Source organism: Heloderma suspectum, chromosome 5, assembly GCF_057233095.1.
Source record: "Heloderma suspectum isolate Gila_16-S chromosome 5, 16-S_ref, whole genome shotgun sequence".
NCBI lineage: Eukaryota > Metazoa > Chordata > Lepidosauria > Squamata > Helodermatidae > Heloderma > Heloderma suspectum.
In genome coordinates, this window is record NC_139462.1 from 109,327,003 (window position 1) to 109,349,496 (window position 22,494).

The following is a 22,494-nucleotide window of genomic DNA, read 5'->3' on the forward strand; positions in this document are numbered from 1 at the left end:
AGGGTCGCTATCTATCCCAGGAATGCTGGCAGGAGGAATCTTTGCCAGCTGCTGTGCCTGTGAGAGATGAGCGATCTCCTCTCCCATGGATTGCTGTTCCTCCTCAGAATCAGAACTGCTCTGGGGCTCTATGAGCTCAGTTTCCACCCTGACACCATTAACCTTGCAAAGGCAGAAAGTCACTTCAGATTTATTCAGGCCTCACTAATCTTGAGGCACCATACTGCTTCCCAGTCACAGTGCCTAATGTTGCTTACCCTTATTTGTTTTTGCACAGGGCTCTGAGGCCTGAAAACATATAGTCCTTGATAGCTCACTGGGTTAGGTTCCTGCCTATTCTCAAATTTTATTGGAAAGATGGCACACAGGTTTAAATTAGAACTAAGCCAAAACTGCTCATAGTTTTTCATTTTCTTCTTTTGTGAAAACCTAATCATCCATGTTCGTTTTGATCTGCACTGCATGAGCCTTCACTGAAAAGTAGTCACACCTATAATGGCACCTGATGTCAGTGCCCTGTGTGGGATGCTCCATTACCCCATGTGACTTTATACAGTGATGCTCAGTGCCATAAGTACTCCATGTGTCATCTTGCAACAACATTCCATTTCTTATCCTATCCCACCCTATTGACAGTGCTGAAGCACCATTCACCATTTCCATATTTATGGAAATCATTGCTGACTAAGGATGCAGGAGGAATGCATTTCTCTTAATTTTTTTGGCCAGGATTTACCCAGTTTGCACTGCACAGAACCAAATGTGGACCCTAACACAATCTGCAATCAAAGAGTCCATACATTTCCGAGCTTGCGATGTGATTCACAGAACAAAAAGTGTGTTTGAAAAATGCACAAATTTGAAACATCTACATGAAATGTTTCTGGAAAATGTGCACAGATGCGCTTTAATCAATGGGAGAAAAATGTGTACACTTGGGGAAATCTGTAAGAAAATACACATGATTTTTTGTATGAAAAACAAAGAAAAACAAAGAAAAACAAACCCACAATCTAATATGGACATGAGTTGGAATGCGTGTTCATGTGGAATTTGGAGAATAAGCTCAAATTTTGCTGTTTCGTACATCCATTTGCGGACATGGAGTCAGGAACAGCTCCAAAAGAAATATTGACTTACACACACAAAGGCTAATTTTCAAACCCCAAATGGACTGTCTATTGAGAGCCCAATCTACTCACATGGGGTAGTAGAATTGTCACAGGAGGATGATCCTGTCCTCAAAAGAAAAATCTTAAACTGTTATTCCTTAGTGTGTGTTTGCCTCCTAATGACTCTCTTTTAAAAAAACTCCTTGGTATAGCAACATTATGCTTAATTTAAAGTTCACCACTGTAAGCAAGCATTGTTATTTGCACTCCTGCTTACCATTAACACTTCCACTCCATTTCTTGAACTGAGAAGGAAATAATGAGCAATTAGATGATGCAGACCCAGGAAACAGGAACTGGCAATATTTCAAGACAAACGCAACAGGTTAAAATAGACATATTGCACACTGAGCATGTTTAAAAAGGAAAGAAAGCAAAAAAGGTTATCTACACAAATTGATGACATAAAACCCAGGGAAGTGACAGCCAATGGAGTTTGTCATTTAAATGAGTCAATAAACAACAAAAGTCTTGCCGATCCAGAGTTCCACAACTGAATATGATGAGAAGGTATTTACTGCACTGCTGATAAACACTTCAAGGTCAACTCAAAATCCAGCTCCTATGCTTCCATTGGTGCCACTTGTAGGCAGTGTGGGTAGTGTGCATGAAATACCATCCAATTGCTCCTACTGACCTGGGCAGCCCCTGACTTCTTACTGTCCTGTTTTGCTCTGGGGGAAGATTGGAGGGGGGGAGAAGTAAGCTTTTTTAATGTTCTGAATGTTTGCTCATGTGTACCTAGCATCCCATAATCACTTATCCCAATAGTCAACTCTGCTGACAGTGTTTTGAGTTGCATCTCTTCAGTTAATGTAGATCCATTGTAAGATTAAACATTCTATGAGACATTATTTTCTTAAACTTAAAGCTCATAGAGCAGCTTTCCCTAACCTGGTGCCCTCCAGAAGTTTCAGACTACAAGTCCCAGCATTTCTGACCATTGGCCATGAAGGGTGGGGCTGATGGGAGTTGAAGACCAAAACATCTAGAGGGCACCAAGTTGGGGAAGGAGAGTTGGATGATAGAGGACTGAAAAATGGAATATACATTAGGAAAGGAGGGGGGGAAGGAGATATTGTAGTAGTATCATCTGTTGAAAAGTAAATTAATACTGGATATAACAGGTGGATCTGGCTTTCATCACTGAGTAGTAGTGGATGGTACTGGGGGGTGTTCAGCCAATTATCCTTGATCTGAGAATAAGAATGTTTTAAGTGTGTTCCTATTTTATCCTCAGATTTAGGGATGTACGAACGTCACTTACCTGTGATGAAATTTGATTCGCGGTGGGGGGGAGGTGCCCCGTCCCTCCCCCCAAAAATTCTGGCCGGGGGGGAGGCGCCCCGTCCCTCCTGCCATTAATCCTGGCTGGCAGGGACTGCAAATGGCAGTGGCTGTAGCCACCGCCGTTTGTGCCCCTGCAGTCAGCCGTGATAGGCTACGTAAATGTTTACGTAGCCTATCACGGCTGAGTGAAAAAAAAAACAAACCGCACATACACAAATGGCAGCACCCATGGGCGCCGCCATTTGCGTTCCTTATTTTTGCATGTCTAGTCTACGTAAACATTTACGTAGACTACAATGAAAATAAGGGGAACGCAAATAGCGTAGCGTCTATGCTATTTGCGTTCCCCTTATTTTCGCCGTAGTCTACGTAAATGTTTGTGTAGACTAGACGTGCCAAAATAAGGAACGCAAATGGCGGCGCCCATGGGCGCTGCCATTTGCGTACGCGCGGGGTTTTTTTGTTTTTTGTTTAACTCAGCCGTGATAGGCTACGTAAAGATTTACATAACCTATCATGGTATTTTTTAAAAATCTAGCCATGATAGGCTACGCAAATCATTACGTAGCCTATCACTTTTTTTTTTTTAACTTGGAAATGGCGGCGGCAGCCAGTCGGAAGACTGGCCGCTGCAGCCGCCGCCGCACCACCGCCAAACCGCTGCCAGAGCTGCCACCGCCAGGGAGAGTCACCCAAGATAAGTCCCGTCCCGGGAGGGGGCGGGGGGGCAGACCGTTTCGCCACCGATTTCGGGGGGCCAAATGCACTGGCATTCGGTCTCCCCGAGATTCGTGGCAAAATTCTCTGACATCCCTACAAATATCTGAAAGGCTGTCACACAGATGATGGAACAAACTTGCTCCCTGTTGCTCCAGAGGATAGGGCTCAAATTTATGGGTTCAGATGATGAGAAATTGATTGTGGCTAAACATTACATTCATTCCTGATGGTATGAATGGTTTGACAGTGGGATTTGACTGCTTCAGAAGGTGGTGGATCCTCCTTCATTAGAGGTTTTCAGGAAGAAGCTAGACAGCCATTTCTCAGGGATACTGTAGCAATGGATTTCCTGAATTGGCAGGGGATTGAACTAGATGAGATCCCCTTTAGCACCAGGATCCATCTATGAAAAGTTAGATGGTACAGTATGGAATAAATACAAAAATGGACCATGATCTTGGTTTGATTTTGTTTGATGGATGTACTGCAATGACCAGCACACAGAGCTCAATACAGCAAAGAGGCCATCGGTGTGTGGTGCTGGCATACAGGAACCCAGTTTGAGTCCTCTTCCTTCCATGTTACCGCTGAGGCTCCAAAGCTGCTGCAGCATGACCTCTTCTTGCACCATGAAGGCAACATCAGAAGCCTAAGGAGCAGCCTATGCCAGCACTGGAGCAGCCTATGCCAGCAACACCTCCCCTCCCTGGAAAGTGGGCCTGCGGTGGTGTGTAGAGAAGCCTCAGCATATGCTCCTCCCATATGACCCAGGCCACTCCACTGCTAGCACATGGCCCCAGTGTGAATACCCAGACACTATTCTCTCTCTCTCTCTCTCTCTCTCTTACACACACACACACACACACACACACATACTTACTTACTTACTTACTTACTTACTTACTTACTTACTTTAAAAGCCTCATTACAATATAGGAAGGAAATTCCTTATCTCTGATCACTTATTGGATATGAGGCAGCAGGAAAGTTTGTGGTGCTGGATGGGGACCTTCCATAGGTCATATATTCAGCTGGCAGGCAGGAGATTCCCGGCCCCTAATCTAGTCCAACCCCCTGCTCAATTCTCTGAATACAGCTACAGCATTCCTGATAGATGACCAAGGCAAGCCACAACCTCCCAAGGAAGTAGGTTCCACTGCCGAAAATTTGTTTAGCTAAAATTTGCTTCCCTGCATTCTCTAACCATTGGTTCTAGTCGTGCCCTCTGGAGCAGCAGAAAACAATCATGCTCTATCTTCTGCATGGCAGCCTTTCAGATATTTGAAGACCACTCTCACGTCTCTCCTGAATCTTCACTTCTCCATCCCACTTGAGCTTTTTGCCCAGTGAAATTTTCCAACTGCCTCCCACATGAGGCCATAATGTGCAAATCAGAGACAGACCACATTGTCAGGGTTGGATTGGAGCCCATAGAGCCCCAAAGCAGTTCTGATTCTGAGGAAGAGAAACTGTGGGAGAGGAACCCGCACGCTGTTCAGAGGCGCAGCTGGAGGAAGAGCCCCTCCCTGCTCACATTCCTGAGAGTGGCAGTGACCCTGGCAGGGAGAGGGAAGGACAACTGGAGCTTCTAGATGTGAGGCACCAGTGCAGGGACAAGCGGGAGAGGGCAGGCGCCGAGAGGAGGCACTCAGCCCACTTGGCATGACAACAGCTGCGTCCCAATGCCCCATGGGAAAGGGGTGGACTCTCTCCTCCTAGCCCTTAAGTTCAGAGGCTTCCCATCCTTTCCCTCCAAACAGAGACCAACTGATTCCCTAAGGCTAGAACCCCCTGGTAGGCAGCTCTCTTAAGTTTCCCTCTTAGGCTCAGGCAATTAGCATCTGTAAGCATCATTAGGTTGAATGGAAATAAAGCCTTGGAAAAGAGCCCTATTGTCTGCATGTTGATTCTGGCTACTTGAGTATTTCAGAAGGCAGCAAGGGCGCTCCTGATGCACACAGCCAATGTGAGAAGAAAAACAGACTTCCGGTGCACAGAAAGCTAGCATACTGGAGAGAAGACAACATTTTAAAACATTCTCTCATTTTAGTTTTCTGTTGGGTGGGAGGGCACTCCTCCTCTTTTTAATTTTTTTTTCAGGGGAAACATTCAAGCATGACATCTCCCCACCTGCAATCTAAAATGGTAGTCCAGTACCACATGATTCCTTTGATCACGTAGCTCATCACCACCACTCCCCCCACACGCCCCGCATACACATATGCATACACATTGTGTTATTCACCTTGGAGAACAGAAAATTGATTTCCAGAAAATATGAGAAAAGGAAATTTCCTTTTTTTATGATGTCTGTATTAGATGTGACATGTCTCCCTCTGCCACCCCCCCCCCACCACCCATTTTTCATATATCAGGGTTTTATCTGCTTAGATAGAACAGAAGAACTACAATTTAACTAGATAGAACAGGAACACATTTAAGACTGTATTGACTTCAGAAAGTATTAAGTCAAACAAACATAGCGTGACAAGAGGAATTAAGGATAACAACTTGAAAAATGAAGGTTTTACTAATGGGCTTACCTTCTTCAGCTAAAATCAGTTTAGAGTAACAATTCCCAAAGTATATCATAACCACTCTGATGCAGCTGATAGAGCACCAGGCTTGGAACATGGAGTTCTAGGTTCAAATTGTCAGCTAACCATTAAGCCATCTGGGAGACCTCGGGGTAAGTCTTATCTTTCAGCATAACCTATTTCAAAAAGTTGTGAGAAGAAAATGGAGGAAACCATGATCTCTGAGGATGAAAGTGGGGAGTAAATTTCCTCAGTTTGCTTTTCAAAGCAAAATTGCCAAATGCACACTTTTTGAACCAATATACAAACCAAAGTGCAAGTGTCCCTCAGTTTTTGCATTGCTCAAAAGTTTACCATACAGTCTTCCAGTAAAAAAATAAAATAAAAATAAAAGTGCACATGTAGTACTGAAAAAGACATATAAATATGCATTATTTTAAGGGATATTATTTGCAAAAATGCATATATGAAAGTCAGTGTGGTGTAGTGGTTATAGTGCTGGACTGGAGCTGGGGAGACCTGGGTTCTAGTCCCTATTTGGCCATGGAAGCTCACTGGGTGACTATGGGTCAAGTCACTGTCTCTCAGCCAAAACTGCCTCCCAGGGTTGTAGTGAGGATAAAATGGAGAGAAGGAAGATCATGTATGCCGCCTTGGGCTCCTTAGAGGAAAGGTGGGATATCAATGTAACAAAGAAATGAATAAAATATAGTAGGAGAAATGCAGGTTTAAATGTGTATGAATTTTTGTGCTAACTTTTAAAAGAATGGATGCAGCAGTCTCAGAAGGTGGTGCTGGGGGACCGCTGTTCCACCTCGTGGCCATTAGCCTGTGGGGTTCTGCAATGTTCTATCTTGTCCCCCATGCTTTTTAACATCTACATAAAACCACTGGGGGAAGTTATCAGGAGGTTTAGGCTGAAATGTCATCAGTATGAGGATGATACTAAGCTCAACCTCTCGTTTCCATCTGCTCATCCAAGGGAGGCTGTGAAACACTTGAACCAGAGTCTGTAGGGATGTCTTGGGATGGATGAGGGTGAACAAGCTGAAAATTAATCCAGACAACATGGAGGAACTGTGGGCTGGGAAACCAATTACTCAGATGGAGGTTTACAACTGGTCTTAGGTGGGGTTGCACTCCCCCTGAAAGACCAAGTACACAGGCTGGGAGTCCTCCTGGACTCTGAGCTAACTGGGGAAGCCCAGGTGGCTGTGGTGTCCAGAAGTAGGGATGATGGAGAATTCCACCACGGATTCCAGGGAGGCCAAATGCCAGCGCATTCAGCCCCCTAGAATCCATGGTGGAATGAAGCCACCCACCCCACCACCCCATGAAATGGGCCCAGAACAGAGCCTAGCTTTGTCAGCCATTCCGGTGCTCCTCGAATGGCGGCCGCATCTGCGGCTGCCATTGACCTCTTTCAAAAGGCCATGATAGGCTACGTAAGTATTTACGTAGCCTATCCCAGGTAACACAGGGATGCCATTTGCGTCCCTACGGAGGCTGTGATAGGCTACATAAATATATACGTAGCCTATCACGGCAATAGGAAGGAACACAAATTGCGGCGGCCATAGCTGCCGCCATTTGCGTTCGTGTCTTTAGTTGTGATAGACTATGTATATATTTATGTAGCCCTTCACAGCTAAAGACACAGACACAAATGGCAGCGGCTACGGCGGCCGCCATTTGCATTCCTGTGCAGCCTAGGGATGTCAGAGAATTCCACAATGGATCTCAGTGAGGCTGAACGCCAGTGCATTCGACCCCCCGAAATGCATCGTGGAACGAAGCCCCCGCCCCCCCAACCCACAAAAGGTGCGCAAAATGGAGCACTTACCTGCTCCCTTCCACTCTGTTTTGCAAATGGCGGCCGTCCTGCAGCCACCATTCACTTCCTCCTCTTCATAGCCGTGATAGGCTACGTAAATACTTACGTAGCCTATCACGGCTAACGTAGGGATGCCATTTGCGTCAATCGTGGCAGCTACCACCATTTGCGTACACTGGGGTTTTTCCCCCTGCCGTGATAGGCTATGTAAATATTTACATAGCCTATCACAGCTCAATACAGGGACGCAAATGGCGGCGGCTACAATCGCCGTCATTTGTGTCCCTGCAGGGCTGCCCAGCAACCGGATATCTGGCTGCAGGCAGCCGGAGCCGACCGACGCCTCCGTGGCTTGGCCGTGGAGCAGAGCCGGCCGGGCAGGATTCCGGGGGAGAGGACTGGATCATCTCCCCCCCGTTGAGTATTCTGGGGGGAGGGACAGAGCGCCTCCCCCCCCACGGATTGCCTGGTGTGGAACCAGGTAGGTGTTAATGTACATCCCTAGTGCAGCCCAGCGGCCGGATGTCCGGCTGCAGACGGCCCCGGCCAGCAGCTCTGCAGAGTGACCACGAAGTGAAGCCAGCCGGGGAGGATTCCGGGGGGAGGGATGGAGTGCCTCCCCCCCACTGCGGATTGCCTGGCATGGAGCCAGGTAAGAGTTTCATACATCCCCATCCAGAGGTGCTTTTTATGAGCTTAGGCTACTATGCCATAGGGATGTACGAAAGGTACTTACCTTTCTGCAGATTATGCTGATGCTGGGGGGGAGGCATCAGACTCCCACAGGCTCCACCATCCCTGCATTAAAGATTCTCCTTAGCCCAAATATCCTTCCACAGAGTGTCATGTCCCTCTGGAGGAATCCTCCTCCTCTGAGGAGCTACAGTTCCCAGAGAGAGACAGCTTCAAGGAGCCACCCATGATCTGGGAAAAGCCTGAGCCTCAGAGGAGATTGCCACTAGTCTGTCCCCGCAGGAGGAGGGGAGCTCCACCTCTGAGGCAAGTCTGGGTGACCACCTAGCCCCCAAGAGCATTGTTGCCTAGAGAAGCAGGCCAATTGGGCTCTTTCAAGAAAAAGGAGGACTCTTCAGGAAGAAAGGACTCCTTGGGAGCAATGGACTCCTCCAGAGCCAGGGAGCCTGTAATGCATTGCAGCTGAGTTCTGGGTAGGGCTCAGGACGTTCTGGCTATAGGCCTTCAGTTTCAACCTACCCAAGGCTGGAGCAACATTGTTCTACTAGCCCCAGGCCTTGTATCTTGTTTTCCTAACCTTGCCTTGTGATTGAACCTCTATGCTACTGGCCTTTGGACTCCTGCTTAATTCTGCTTCTGGATTGTGTATTGTACCTGACTGGCTAACTGTGCTTTGATGTTTCTTGACAACAGCAGCTGCCCACTACACTCTGCACCCTTCACTGTTTGGGCATTCCCTCTACTCAATCTCACTTATATGATTATCTGCTCCACTAGAAGTAGATAATCATACTGTCCTTTTTCTGCATCAGATGCAATTGAAACCTTCAATCACACCCCTTGGAGAGGCACTGGTGTTACGCATACACTGACCTCAGAGGAGGTCATCTGTTGTATCTCTGCACAGCTCTGGCATTTTGCCCTTCTGGTCTGACTTATATGTAGGGATGCTTGAAGAACTCAGTCTTTGTAAATTCCAGTATGAACTCACCAGATCTACACCTTCTGGACTAACGTTCAGATTGCCATGTAGGCATGTAGCTATCCATTGGATTTCACATGTTTCCAAATGTTGTGCCGCAGTTTTTGGCTCAAACTGCTTTTTAAAACCTGTATTTTGAGGGGGAAAATACATTTAGAAATGTATATTTTTAAAGAAAATGTGTTTAAAAATACATGTCTAAGTGTGTATTTTAATCCACATTTTCATGTGGATCCTTCTTAAAATTGCAGGTGAATGCAGAAAGGGGATTGAGATGATTTAGGAGTGAACATTACCAAAAAGACACAAACTGGATAGATTTGTCCATCCATCCCTACATATATATATATATATATATATATATATATATACACATACATACATATATATATATATATATATATATATATATAGTATCACATTTTGATAATGCTTTTGGAAGCCTTATACTTAACAGGGATAAGGAAAAAATTCTTAACCCCCCACCCCCACCCCTACCCCCACCCCGGTATTTAAGCCCAGAGAATGAACTTTGCCAATGTATTATGTCTCTGAAAATGTAGCACCCCATGATTCTATAGACCAAGAGGTATTTCAGCTATGCCTGTTTCCCTTAAATCCACTTCATCTTAAATGGGTGGGAACAAACAGGGAACATGGCTATTAGTGGTGCAGTCTTCAAAAGGAGTAAGTGAACTGCTTGACTCTGAGAAGAGGTTTTACAAGCTGCCTTTAAATTTCAGAGCTGGCTTTATTGTTATCAGGGGCTCAAAACAGATAAGGGGCTCAAAACAGATAAACATGTAGCTTGAATGCACCATTAAAATACAAGTGCATTCATTGTAAATATTACTTTGCTTTTTATCCTCAGATTTCACCCATTTGAAATATGAGGGGTCCATGTGCCTGAGAAAAAGTGATTTATTTATTTTTTTCTCTCTCTGAAGAAGCAGAAATTTTTGGCAGGCCATCCAAGGAAACCTCTGAGCTTCATGCTAACAATATTTATTTCTTTATATAAGACACCTTACAAATAAGTTCATATAAAATGAATAAAAACATGACAATAAGTCTGGAAAATTCCAAATTGCCATAAACTCAAAATACACAAACCCAACACAGTAAATTAAAGTCACAGGAGGTGAGAACAACAGAAATGTCAAAGGAGTAAAACAGGGAGTAAAACAGTGAGATCTTAACATTCCTGGGAAAACAAAAACGTCTTAGCCTGGAGCTCAAAGTGCAACCGTGTGGGTGCTGGGAAAGCATTCCATAACTAGGGGGTCACCACCAAAAAGGTCCTCTCTGTTGTGGGCACGTTCTGAATGTCAGATTGAGGAGGTACACATAGTGCCTATATAGAAGATCTCAAGGCACAAGTAGGTACATAAAAGTATGATTTTTTTCTTTATTAGAAATTTGCAGCTAGTGATTTGACTAGTTATTTCAAAATTTAGGATGTATGGAATCCCCTTCAAGGGAGAAAAATGTTGCTAGTATTTCTGGTTCTGCATTTTCCTGGAATTACACAAGGATTTCATATATAGTGTGATGTAGTTTTAATCTGCCATTAGGAAATTAGCTTGATCTCTTAAAACTTTAAGTGCATTCAGTTTGATGCAAACTAGTTAACCCAACTTCTCTAAAAACTATCATTACTGGTTGCCATTCAGAGAATGGCAGGTGGCCAGCAAAGTACTCAATGAAGTATTCTATATATCCATCTCTGGCTCTGTTAGTGAATAAGTTTTGCCATTAAAAAAAGAGAGAAAGAAACAGCTTTGTAATGCAAATATTATCTCTCCCTTCTCTCTCCCCCTCTCTTTGGTTTGAGATTGTAGAAGTATATAAACAAACCTTTGACATTTTTTTTAAAAAAGAAACCTTTAAAAGCTTTTGAACTGTGGGAATACAAACATGTAAATGGACTAGGAAAAGATATGGAACAAGCCCTTTTTAAAGGGGGTGGGGATCATGGGGGCCAGTGCCCCAGACCTCACACATGGAGGGGGCCACATCAACACTCAAAAAGATTGCACTCTAAGAAGAGAAGGAAGGGGGCCTCAGCTGAACATTCAGCTCCCAGGCCACTCAGAGCCTGGAAACAGTCCTGTTAGTGATTTATCAGCTTTTTTCAGCTGATAATACAGTATGTATTGTTTTATACTGGCTTTGTGAGTGTGGGAGATGGACGCATAGATGAAAACTAGACTTATATTCATGCTTGATGGGTGCATTCAATCAGCCTAAGGAGGAGGATCACACTGGCTGCATTGACCTCCAAGAAGAGAAAGGGTTCTCAGGATGCAAAATTGAATGTATTGTAACAAGCCCAACAAATTTTGGCCTTTTTTATTTTCTTATTTTAGGCCTTCTTCAGGAGGTAAAAAAAAAAAAAAAAAGTCTGCAGAATTTATTCAGCAAGAAATGGTCTCCTGTGTCTCTACTGGAGACTGGCCTAAAATAAGGCTGAAATGCATTGGGCGTCTTACAATAAATTCAGTTTTGCATCCTGAGAACCTGTTTCTCTTCTTTGTGATCTACCTTGGATGCTCACCTCCTTCTGTTTTCTTGCATAGACCTCCCACATGATTAGGAACCTGGCATGTTTGCATATGCTCAAGGCTGGCCCAAGTGACTTTGCTGCCTGAGACAGAATTGTAGTGCTGCTGTCACCACACACTCTACCCACTCCCCACCCCTGCTGCCAGCAGGTGGAGATAAACTTCTACAAGTCTCACTGGGCTTCACCAAAGTCCTGTCTGGCCTAGCCCAAGCACCACTGTGGGCCCTCTGGCTTTGGAGCCAAGGTCTGATTCTGAGTTAGAGCAGAATAAATCCTGCTTTGTTAAAGACTTTGACTGGGAATACACACACATCTTGCTGGACTGGACTGGACTGCTGACTTAGAAGCTGTATGGATTTTAGGGCTGTATGAAACCCCACTTACCTGTCTCCGCTGGGTTCCGCTGTGGGGGGGAGGCACTCCGTCCCTCCCCCTGGAATCCTCGCCGGCTGGCTCCGCTCCGCAGGGATTCCGCAGAGCCGCCGGCAGGCTCCGCCAGCAGCCGGACATCCGGCTGCTGGCTAGCAGGGATGCAAATGGCGGCTGCCATAGCGGCGGCCGTTTGCATCCCTCTATTCAGCTGTGATAGGCTGTGTAAAGACTTACGTAGCCTATCACGTCTGGGTTAAAAAAAAAACACACACACACACATTTGCATTCCATTTGCGTTCCTTATTTTTGGCCATCTTAGTCTATGTAAATATTTATGTAGACTAAGACGGCGAAAATAAGGGGGAACGCAAATAGCGTAGTGGGCACTATTTGTGTTCCCCTTTATTTTCACCATCTTGGTCTACGTAAATATTTACGTAGACTAAGACGGCCAAAAATAAGGAACACAAATGGCGGTGGCTTAGGGTTGGCGGAGAATTTCTCCACGAATCTTTGGGAGGCCGAGCGCCGACGCATTCACCCCCCCAAAAGTGTTGGGGAAATTCTCCGCTGCCCCCCCCCGGGATGGGACTTACCTTGGGCGAATGTCCCTTTCGGCGGCGGGTCCCGGCGGCGGTTCGGCGGCAGTTCGTCGGGGGCGGGGGCGGCGGCTGGTCTCCCGACTGGCTGCCACCACCGCCATTGCAAAAAAAAAAAGTAAAGTAAAAACACACACACACGTGATAGGCTATGGAATGATTTACGTAGCCTATCACGGCTAGATTTCCAAAGTCAGCCATGACAGGCTACATGAATCGTCACATAGCCTATCACGGGTGACTTTGAAAGAAAAAAAAAGCACGTACGCAAATGGCGGCGCCCATGGGGTGCCGCCATTTGCTCTCCTTAGTTTGGCACGTCTAGTCTATGTAAAGATGTACGTAGACTACGGCAAAAATAAGGGAACGCTATTTGCATTGCCCTTATTTTCACCGTAGTCTACGTAAATCTTTACGTAGACTAGACGTGCCAAAATAAGGAACACAAATGGCAGTCCCCATGGGAGCCACCATTTGCGTACGCGCTTCCCCCCCCCCAAAATCACCCATGATAGGCTATGTGACAATTTACATAGCCTATCATGGCTGACTTTGGAAATCTAGCTGTGATAGGCTACGTAAATCATTACATAGCCTATCATGGGGGGGGGGTTTGGGGGGTTTTTTACTTTTTTTTTCGTGGCCGGGTAGATGGGGCGCTCCTACCTGGCCTGAATTTCTCAGGCGAGGGATGGGGCGCCTCCCCCCCGGCCTGCATTTCGGCCGGGCGAGGCGGGGCGCCTCCCTCCCCTCGCCTGAACTTTGGGGGAAGAAGCGAAGCGCCTCCCCCCCACCACAAAGCAAGCTGCGGGACAAGGTAAGTCCCTTTCATCCATCCCTACGGTGGCTGTAGCCACCATTTGTGTACATGTTTTTTTTTTAAACCCAGACGTGATAGGCTACATAAGTCTTTACGTAGCCTATCACGAATGTGGGGGCAGACTACAAATGGTGGTGGCAGTGGCGGCAGCCGTTCGGAAGACCAGCCTCCACCACCGAAGCCGCTGCTGGAGCCGCCGACATCCAGGACATCCGCCCCAGGTAAGTCTCATCCCGGGGGGGGGGAATCCGTGGGGGGCGGGGGGTGGCAGGCCGTTCTGCCACAGAGTTCAGGGGGCCGAATGTACTGGCATTCGGCCTCACCGAGATCCGTGGTGGAATTCTCTGACATCCCTAATGGATTTTAGCCTTAGAACTTTGTCTTAAACAAAGCAAAGTGCCTTTAGCCTCTTCCTAGGCTATTTGATTTATTGGGACCTACGAACAGTGTAAGTTTTGCTAAGAGCTCTGGAAAGCTGGTCTGTGTAACTTAATCTGCTGCTTTAAAGAGTTTGTGTTCTTTGTGTTCTGTGTTGGGTGGCCAGCAGCACGTGTCAGAAAGTTGGGCCTAACAAGTCCCTTGAAACTTCCCCAAGCATGTGGCAAAGCATCACAAGACTTGGAGGTAGGGATGTACGAATTGTGTACCTTCCGTGCTGCTTGACTTCCACAGTTTATGGCCAGTGCGCCGTACTGTCATTCGCAAGCCCCCAGAATTCTCTTCTTTTTTTTCCGCTCCAGGAATTACGAAGATAAATCCGTACCGACAGCTATAATTCTGCATAACTTCCATAAGAAAGGCTATTTTTCGTAGATATTTACGTATTTTTTCCCCTGCCCTGAGATGTGCAGTAATTACTTTCAGCCAAAACACTTCCTCCTCCTAGGGGCTTCCCAAAACAAGGCTGCCCTAGGTGTGCCTGAGCAATGCACTCTTTGTTTAAAGCAACGCTGTTTTAAAGAAAGAAAAAACCTTTTAAAATGACCATGCCGGTCTGGAGCCCTGCACGAGGTATTATTCCCCCTGCTAGGCTTTCTATTTCCATATCCAGCCTTGTTGGTGACGTTGTGAGGCTAAAATGGAGAGGAGAACCAACTCTGTGCATGTCTACTCAGAAGTAAGTCTTACTGAGTTCAATGCGACTTACTCCTACACATGTCAGCACCCCACTTGCCCCCAGCTCAGCTCTGTATTTCCACATCCAGCTCATGATCAAACCTCCCCTTAGTTATCTCACTGGGTGACTTTGGGCTGGACTCTAACCACTACATCATACTCCTGTTATATGAAACTCATGAAGAAAAAGAGACAGTATAATGGAAAGTTCTTTCTGAAGCAGTCACACTTGTACAAATGCAGCATGAAGGGAAAGATCAGCAACCTTCTCTTTGTTTGAATAAAAAGCACACCCTGCACATGCTCAGGGTATGGACAAAATGAGGAATAAACATACCAGGGAATATGAAGAACTATATTCTTCCATTATGTGTGTGTGTGGGGGGGGGGGGAGTCTCCCTCAATCCAGCTGTTCCCTGGGGAAAAAAAAAAACCCATTCACCCAAGGGTCTTCTGAGATAACTAACAGGAGGCTTGCTAATGAGCTGGATGTGGAAATACAAAGCTGAGCTGGGGGCAAGTGGGGTGCTGACATGTGTAGGAGTAAGTTGCATTGAACTCAATAAGACTTACTTCTGAGTAGACATGCACAGAGTTGGTTCTCCTCTCTGCTCAATTGAAAAAGAACACCCACAAACAAGGCAGTGAGCACAATTCATTAAAAAAAAAACACCTTATGTATCTATTATCGAAATATACTACCTTGCGTTTTTATTTACGAAAATTTCACAACTCTGTGCAGATGACCAAAAAAAGCCGCATGACTGCTGGCTCCTCAGGACCTCGTAGTGCCGTTCTGCAGAGGATTCCATGGCACAGACTGAAGGGACTTCGATCCCATTTCAGTCCGTGGTGGAATTCTCTGACATCCCTACTTGGAGATGTCTTGCGAGATTTGGCTGGGGGAGGCTTGTGGGAGCCCTATATAATTACTCTCCCCTCATGAGCTCAATCTGTGGGCAGCTACTGCCAGTGACCACAGAGGGTCTAGCTGGACAGCTCCACCTCTCACTTTCCCTTTTGTTTAAAAGACAGCAGAAGTTGCATTTCAAACAGAAGAGAGAGCACTGGGGTTGGAGCAGCAGCAGATGGGGGAAGGGTTAGAGATGGCAGAGATAATACAGTATATTCTATAATAATAAAAGATGATGTCTGTCTGTCTGTCACCACCATTGCAACAACTCTGTGAAGCCTAGGCATGTGAAACTTCGCATGTATCTGTAGACTGTGAAGCCTAGGCATGTGAAACTTGGCATGAATTCTTTGGTGTTATTTTGTTTTTGATGCATTAATTAATTTAAAATAATTGAAATGTGTCCACATGGTTGAAGCCTGCAGTAACATCTTCAGACAGTAGAGGCAGACTTCCCTAACCAGTACATAGCTTTGTAGTCAATACAGTTTGAAGCCAGGGAGTTTAGGAGGCTGAGAGACAGAGTTTCCTGGGTTCTCCCTTCCCACTACTGTGGGGCAGTTCCCCCTCAGGGGAATGGAGTGCACAGACCCCTCCCTCAGGTGTCTATGGGGGTGTACCATGGCAGGGGCCATGCCTAAAGGTGCCAGCAGGGATGGCTTCACTCAGACGGGATGGGCACAATGTGTCAAACTCTGACAGTTGTGTGAATTTGCTTAAAGGCTTCACTATATCAAATTGTGGTCTATTCCAACTTCTGCAAAGCCAAGTCCATTAACCAATGTAATGTAATATAAAATATGTCAGCTGGCAGCAGTTACATAGAATATATATGCATATCCCATGAGACTACCTCAAAGTACACCCTTAAACTGTCTTCCCCAACCTGGTGCCTTCTTGATGTTTTGAACTTAAACCTCCATGAGCCTGGCCAATAGTCAGGGATTCTGGGAGTTGTAGTCCACAACATCTGGAGGGCACCATGTTGGGGAAGGCTGGCCCCTAGGGGAGGCTTAGTAATATACAAGAGCAGGCGTATACAACGTGCCATCTAGCAAGCTGACTGCAGGTCACCAGCAGGTCTAGTGAGCCACCAGGGGCTCAACAGATGTCCTGTTTTGTTGTCAGAGATGGCAAAAATGGAGGAGCTGTCAATCACCTGGCTGGGCACATTATGTGGTTGGTGGGCTGCATTTGGCTTGGTGGATCACAAGTTGTAGGCCTGTTGTGGAGAAACTGAGTGAGTTTTGCAACTGGGGAAAAATGCATACAATGTACTCAAAAACTACAGATTTCCAACAAATGTAATAATATTCACATTTGTTGGAAATATCCTTGCAATTTCATTGGGGAAAATATTTGGCAGTGCCCTTCTTTGAGGAAATAATAATCAACATTATGTCTAGAAGCAATCTTCATTAACCAGAAAATATTGCTCTGCTGAGTTTGAGCTGGTGCAGTATTCTGGATATGAAGGTTGGATTTGAATAAGGAAGACCTGGATTGAGATCCTCGGGCAATTTTTGTGTTCTCTTGCCCATAGTTTTCCTTTTGCAAAACTGGTATTTCCTGCCTGTCTTTCAGGGTTTATCTGAGGATGACTGAGAAAATGCACTCTAGTGCTCTAGAAATTATTAATCATCACACCATATGGGTATCTATCTTCTCCCAACTATTTGTTTAACTGTCACAGAAACTCTTACTCCAAACAGAGTAAGAAGAGTAGGAAGAGATATCTGTTAGGCCAGCAGGCATCAAGCAGCTAGTGCTCTAAGCCATTCCAGACCATCACTGTTGCACAAGCTTTTCTCTCACTTGGTGCAGGGGTACTAGATACCATTCCTGAAGGTAAGACTGTTGTTACAAGAATAATACATCCATACATTTCTCAAACTGTAATCTTCTGTCTATGGGAACATGTCATTTCCTCAGCTAGTTAATCTAATGCAATACTGTCTCTTTTGACCAACTTAGCTGAATGCTGCCCAGGAGCCATATATTGTATCCTGCCAGGGACTTTACAAGGCTCCTTTCAGTAAAGTTATCTGCTAGATACTTTACAACCCGTTGTTGTTGCTGCTGCTGCTGCTGTTTTACAGTCCTATGCAGTAGGCAACAACATGAGGTTTGTTGACAGCTGGTGAACTGTATTTGGCTTGATGGGTCAAAAGCTAAACAGGCCTGAACTGTTGTGATTGTGACTCTGCTATGGAATTCATGGGCAACTATTGATCAACATCTATTTATGAGGTGTTGATAAATTCAGTAAGTAAGAAATAAATAAATATGCCACCAGTGATGATGGATGACACAATTCCTTTCCCCTACCTGCCTGTGAACTGGTTCTAGTGTTGTTCCTGTTTTTCAACTTTAGAAGTTTTGTCACCTCCAAAGCTCTCTCACTATACCATTGCACCAGAGGATTGCTCATCTAGCCCCTACAGTGAGAAAAAATCCCACGAATGAGCAAGGTCACATTCTGTCTTGGCAGCACAGTGCTCTACCATTTCATGAAGATGATTTTTTTTCCCATTAGCAGTGTGAAAACCTTCTGTGAAGGAACATAACTGTCCCCCCCCACCTCTCTCAATTTTTTTTTTTTGTTTTTTGTATGTGTACCAAAATGTTACCAGTCAAAAGGTCAAATATTTAGTTAAAGATTATTGGAATCAGGGTGTTAGCTCAGCAAGCCAAGGGTTTGCAGGAAGCACATGGAGCCAGTGAGTCTGTGGAAGAAGAGATAAGGAAGTGGGCAGGAGGGTCAACCAATGGTCAGAGGGATAACAAGGTTTGCGAAAAGGTTTTACCTAGATACTGATGCCAGAATGTCTGCAGAGGAAGAAGGGAAAAAAGGGTTTGCAGCAAGCAACTGAAAATGAAGGAAAGGATTCAACAGATAGGAATTTAGGGCAAAGGTGAACAAGAATCCTCCCAAATTGTTTGGAGAGAGGATGAACAGGATATTTTAAAGTTATAAAAGTCTGAAGGGCTGAGTTCAGCAAAAGGGCTGAATTCAGAGAGGGAGGGTGGATCAGCAAGATCAGAAGAAAATATCAGAGAGAAAGAACACAGAAAAAAGCCCGGAGCCCAGGAGAGCTGCTGGAACTGGAGAACTGGTTAAGAGAATGCTGGAACCATGACAGTGAGATATTGCTTGGATAAAATAAGGACTCAGTCTAGTTGGACTCGATGGCCTTGTGGGCCCCTTCCAACCCTACTATTCTATGATTCTAGTTAGTTTAGCTGGATGTGTTTATCCCTGGTTCTTTTCTTATCCTATTGCTCTTATGGTTTTGTGTGTGTGTGTGTATATTGTACAATTGTATCCATTCAGAGATAAAAGCAGTGTGTGTGTGTGTGTGTGTGTGTGTATGTGTGTGTGAACTTGTACACTTTGTTGTCTAAACACTTTGTTGTTTAAAACTTTATAGTCTTTTTTTTTCTTGTTGAGTTGCCTACTCCATGTCTAATAACCAACCCTCACACTGCCTATAAGTACTTAAAAGCCAAGGAGTTTTAAGGGTGGTTTGGTGGAGGTAACCAGAGACGCAAAAGGGTTTCCACCTGGTGGCACTGGAAAGGCCACAAAAAGGGAAGGGCAAAAAACAGTGGGACACACTATTTTGCCTGGGTTCCTTCCTCATGGAATAGGATGTCCCTGTCTCTAGCACTGGACCAAATCCCCCACCCACTTTTTTAAAGCCGAAAACAGAATTAGGTTATTCCTCCACAACAAGGTAATAATTGCCTCACTACAGCAAGGCTACCCTCACTCCCTTGGGGCTTAGATATAAAACATTTGGTGCTAGATTAATGGCTTCACACTATTGGAATGGCAATCACAGAGCTTGCCGGACAGGCCCAGGGTGAGTGTGGGTGGCTTGGCAAGCATGGGGGAGCTCAAGCAGGGTAGGGGGCTCAGTGTGTGCAGCTAGGGGCAGTGGGTGGGTGGGGGAGTCCACTAGACTCCCAAAACAAATCGGGTGCCCATACCATCCCTATGAGCAGGTAAGGAAAACTAACTACTGATAATTTCTAGGACTGACCCAGCACTTGGGACTGGGAGGCCAATATAAGGTAGACGCTGAACTGAGTTTTCTTCAAGGTCTTGTTTTGAGTTAGGAGTCCCACACTGTTAGAATTAAGACTGTTGTATATATGGTCCTTTATTAATATCATGAATGTCTTGTGTCTTCATTCTGGGCTAGTTAGTAGTGAGCTTACTAATTTGATCCGTAGTACTGCAACCTCATGGAAGCTAGCCAGACTCTGCAGGGTTGCTGAGAGTTGCTATCACCAGTTACAAAGGCAGGAGAAAGAGCTCTTCAGTTGGGTTAATTTATGGTGATATTTGCTTACATTCTTTATATTTCTAACCATTCCTGTTCTTAAAGCCTCAGGACGCCTTGCTGAGTGTGGCCATCCATATACTCTCAGTTAGGGAAGGACAAATCTGTCACGTTAGATTCTGTTCAGTTTCTCATTTTTCCTACATTAAGTTTGTTCTGTTCCACATCAGTCTGGCAATGTATTTTCATACGCATTTTCATGCACATTTATCTAAATGTATACATTTTAATGCACTTTTCCAAATATATGATTTTTTGTATATGCTTTCCTAAATATGCACATTTTGCATGTAATTTTCCATAATATAATGTGATTTTGAGTGCACTTTCCCCTAATAGATGCATTTGTGCCATTTTTTGAGTTGCCAGCTGGATCATAACATTCAAGAAAGTGTGAATATGCCCACTTCACTGCATTCCAGTTCATTCCTAGGTTCGTAAAGTGTGAATCCGATAAGTTCTGCAAACCCAACAAATTCCTCACTCATCCCTATTCCCAGTTAGGGATGTGTGAATCAGGAAAACTTGAGCTCAACAAATTTCTCCAGATTCCATCTTGATGAACAAAGGGCTGGATGTGCCTGATCTCGCCTGATCTTGGAAGCTAAGCAGGGTCACCCTGATTAGTACTTGGATGGGATTCTGCCTGGGAATCAGGCTTCCTGCACTGAGCAGGGGGTTGGACTTGATGGTCTTGTAGGCCCCTTCCAACCCTATGATTCTATGATTTTATGCTTGTTCCAACTTGAGTCTGTATCAAATTGCAAGGTTTCTTTTTTACATTCTGCATGAAAATGTATGCATATTTTCATGTATATTTTCCCAAATGAACACATCAATTGTGTGTATGTTTGAAATGTACAAATTCTTTGCCCATTGATTAAAGCATATTTGTGTGCAAATATTTCAGAAGTATGTATTTTTCATGCACATTTTTCAAATGTATGCATGCTGTTGAGCACGTGTGTGTTTGTGTGAGTGTGTGTGTATGTGTGCATGAATCACATTGCAAGCTTGGAAATGTACAGAATTTGACCAGAGATTCAATCCAAATCTGTATTCAGTCCGGAAGGTGCAAAGTGGATCAATCCAGATAAAAAACAAACTGAAACAACTGTCTCGTACATCTCTACTTTCAGTGCTTTCCTTACTTGATAAGCATAAAAAAAAAACCCGTAAGCATGATTTAGGAAGAGAAGAAGGACATTCCCTCCCATGTTTCAAGCCACAGTACTTTAATTTCTGCCCAAAGCAGTGTGAAAATATTTATTATTATTTATCTGTTACATTTATATCCCACCTTTCTTTCATCATGGAACTCAAGGTGGCTACATGTGGTTCCCAGGTGGTCTCCCCTCCAAGCACTGACCAGACCCAGACCTGCTTAGCTTCAGCAAGGTGTCTGCTTCACATGCCTTCAGACCATGCCCTGGGACATAGAAGACATAGACATAGTATGAAATAGTAGAAATAGTAGAAATAGACATAGTATGAAAACAGGGCGCAAGGTGCTGCTGGTTTGCAAGCCTGGCCTTGAATCTCAAATGACAGGCAGACTTATCAGCAAATTTTGGCTAAGCCAAAATCTTGCCCCTTCCTTGGCACTTCAGGTGAACCATTTATTTATTTATTTATTTATTTCATGTCTATATAAAACTATCTGCTTTTACTGATTGATTGATTTTATTATTTATTTATAACATTTTTATCCTGCTTTTTAGGCAATGATTGTCTCCCAAAGTGGCTCACATCAATGAGGTGGAGAGGCCTTGCTTATGAACTAAAATGACAAGGCAAGGCGAGGGGAATGGAGGGGAAAGGACCAGGAGAGAGATCAGTTTTTCAAAGCTAGAACAAGGTGTTGAACTATAGGTGGACATCTAAATGCACTTTGGGCCAGGCTGACCTTCTCTTGCTGATGTTCTTGCTAGTTGGTGGCTCCTCTTCATTTGACCGATGGATGGGGCCAGAGTGTTCTTTCCCCTTACTTTTGTGGTCCCAGGACAACTGTCAAGTATTCTTTCTGGCAAGGGTGGGGTGGGGGACAAATTCACAGCAACAGCTCCTTCTCTGGCTTATGGGCCAGGATGGTCTTCCTCTTGGCTTGATGTCATTCCTGGGAAGCAGGGGGAAGTAGCCAGGTCCCCTGGATGAGGATAGAAGCCAGGGTGTGGTTCCCTTCTGCTCTTCATGCCCAGGGTAACTCATAAAGAGTTCTATTGCCCAGAAACAGAGGACGAGGTGAGGGGAGTCACTGTTCGAATGTTTGTAGGGGGCAGGCGAATGAGAAGCAACAACAAGGAGGAGGAGCGGGTCTGAAGGATCTGGTGGTCAAGGGAATTCTGTACTGGGGTGTGGCCCTTGACAGGTGTCCAGCAAAGCTGAACGCTGATGCTGGCCTGCTCAAAGTCAGATGTGCATGGGACTGCAGCTTTAGTTACAGAATTGCCCTGAGTTTACATTAGTAAGACAGAAGAAATATATCACTCTCTGTAATACAACCAAAGCTATTATTTAAGATGAAGATATCT

At 44.9% G+C, this 22,494-nt stretch overlaps 1 pseudogene; it reads left to right on the forward strand.

Annotated features, from left to right (window-relative positions):
* The window catches only part of LOC146344253 (uncharacterized), an 86,242-nt pseudogene extending 63,960 nt beyond the window's left edge, over nt 1-22,282 (forward strand).
* Nucleotides 22,283-22,494: the final 212 nt, after the last annotated feature.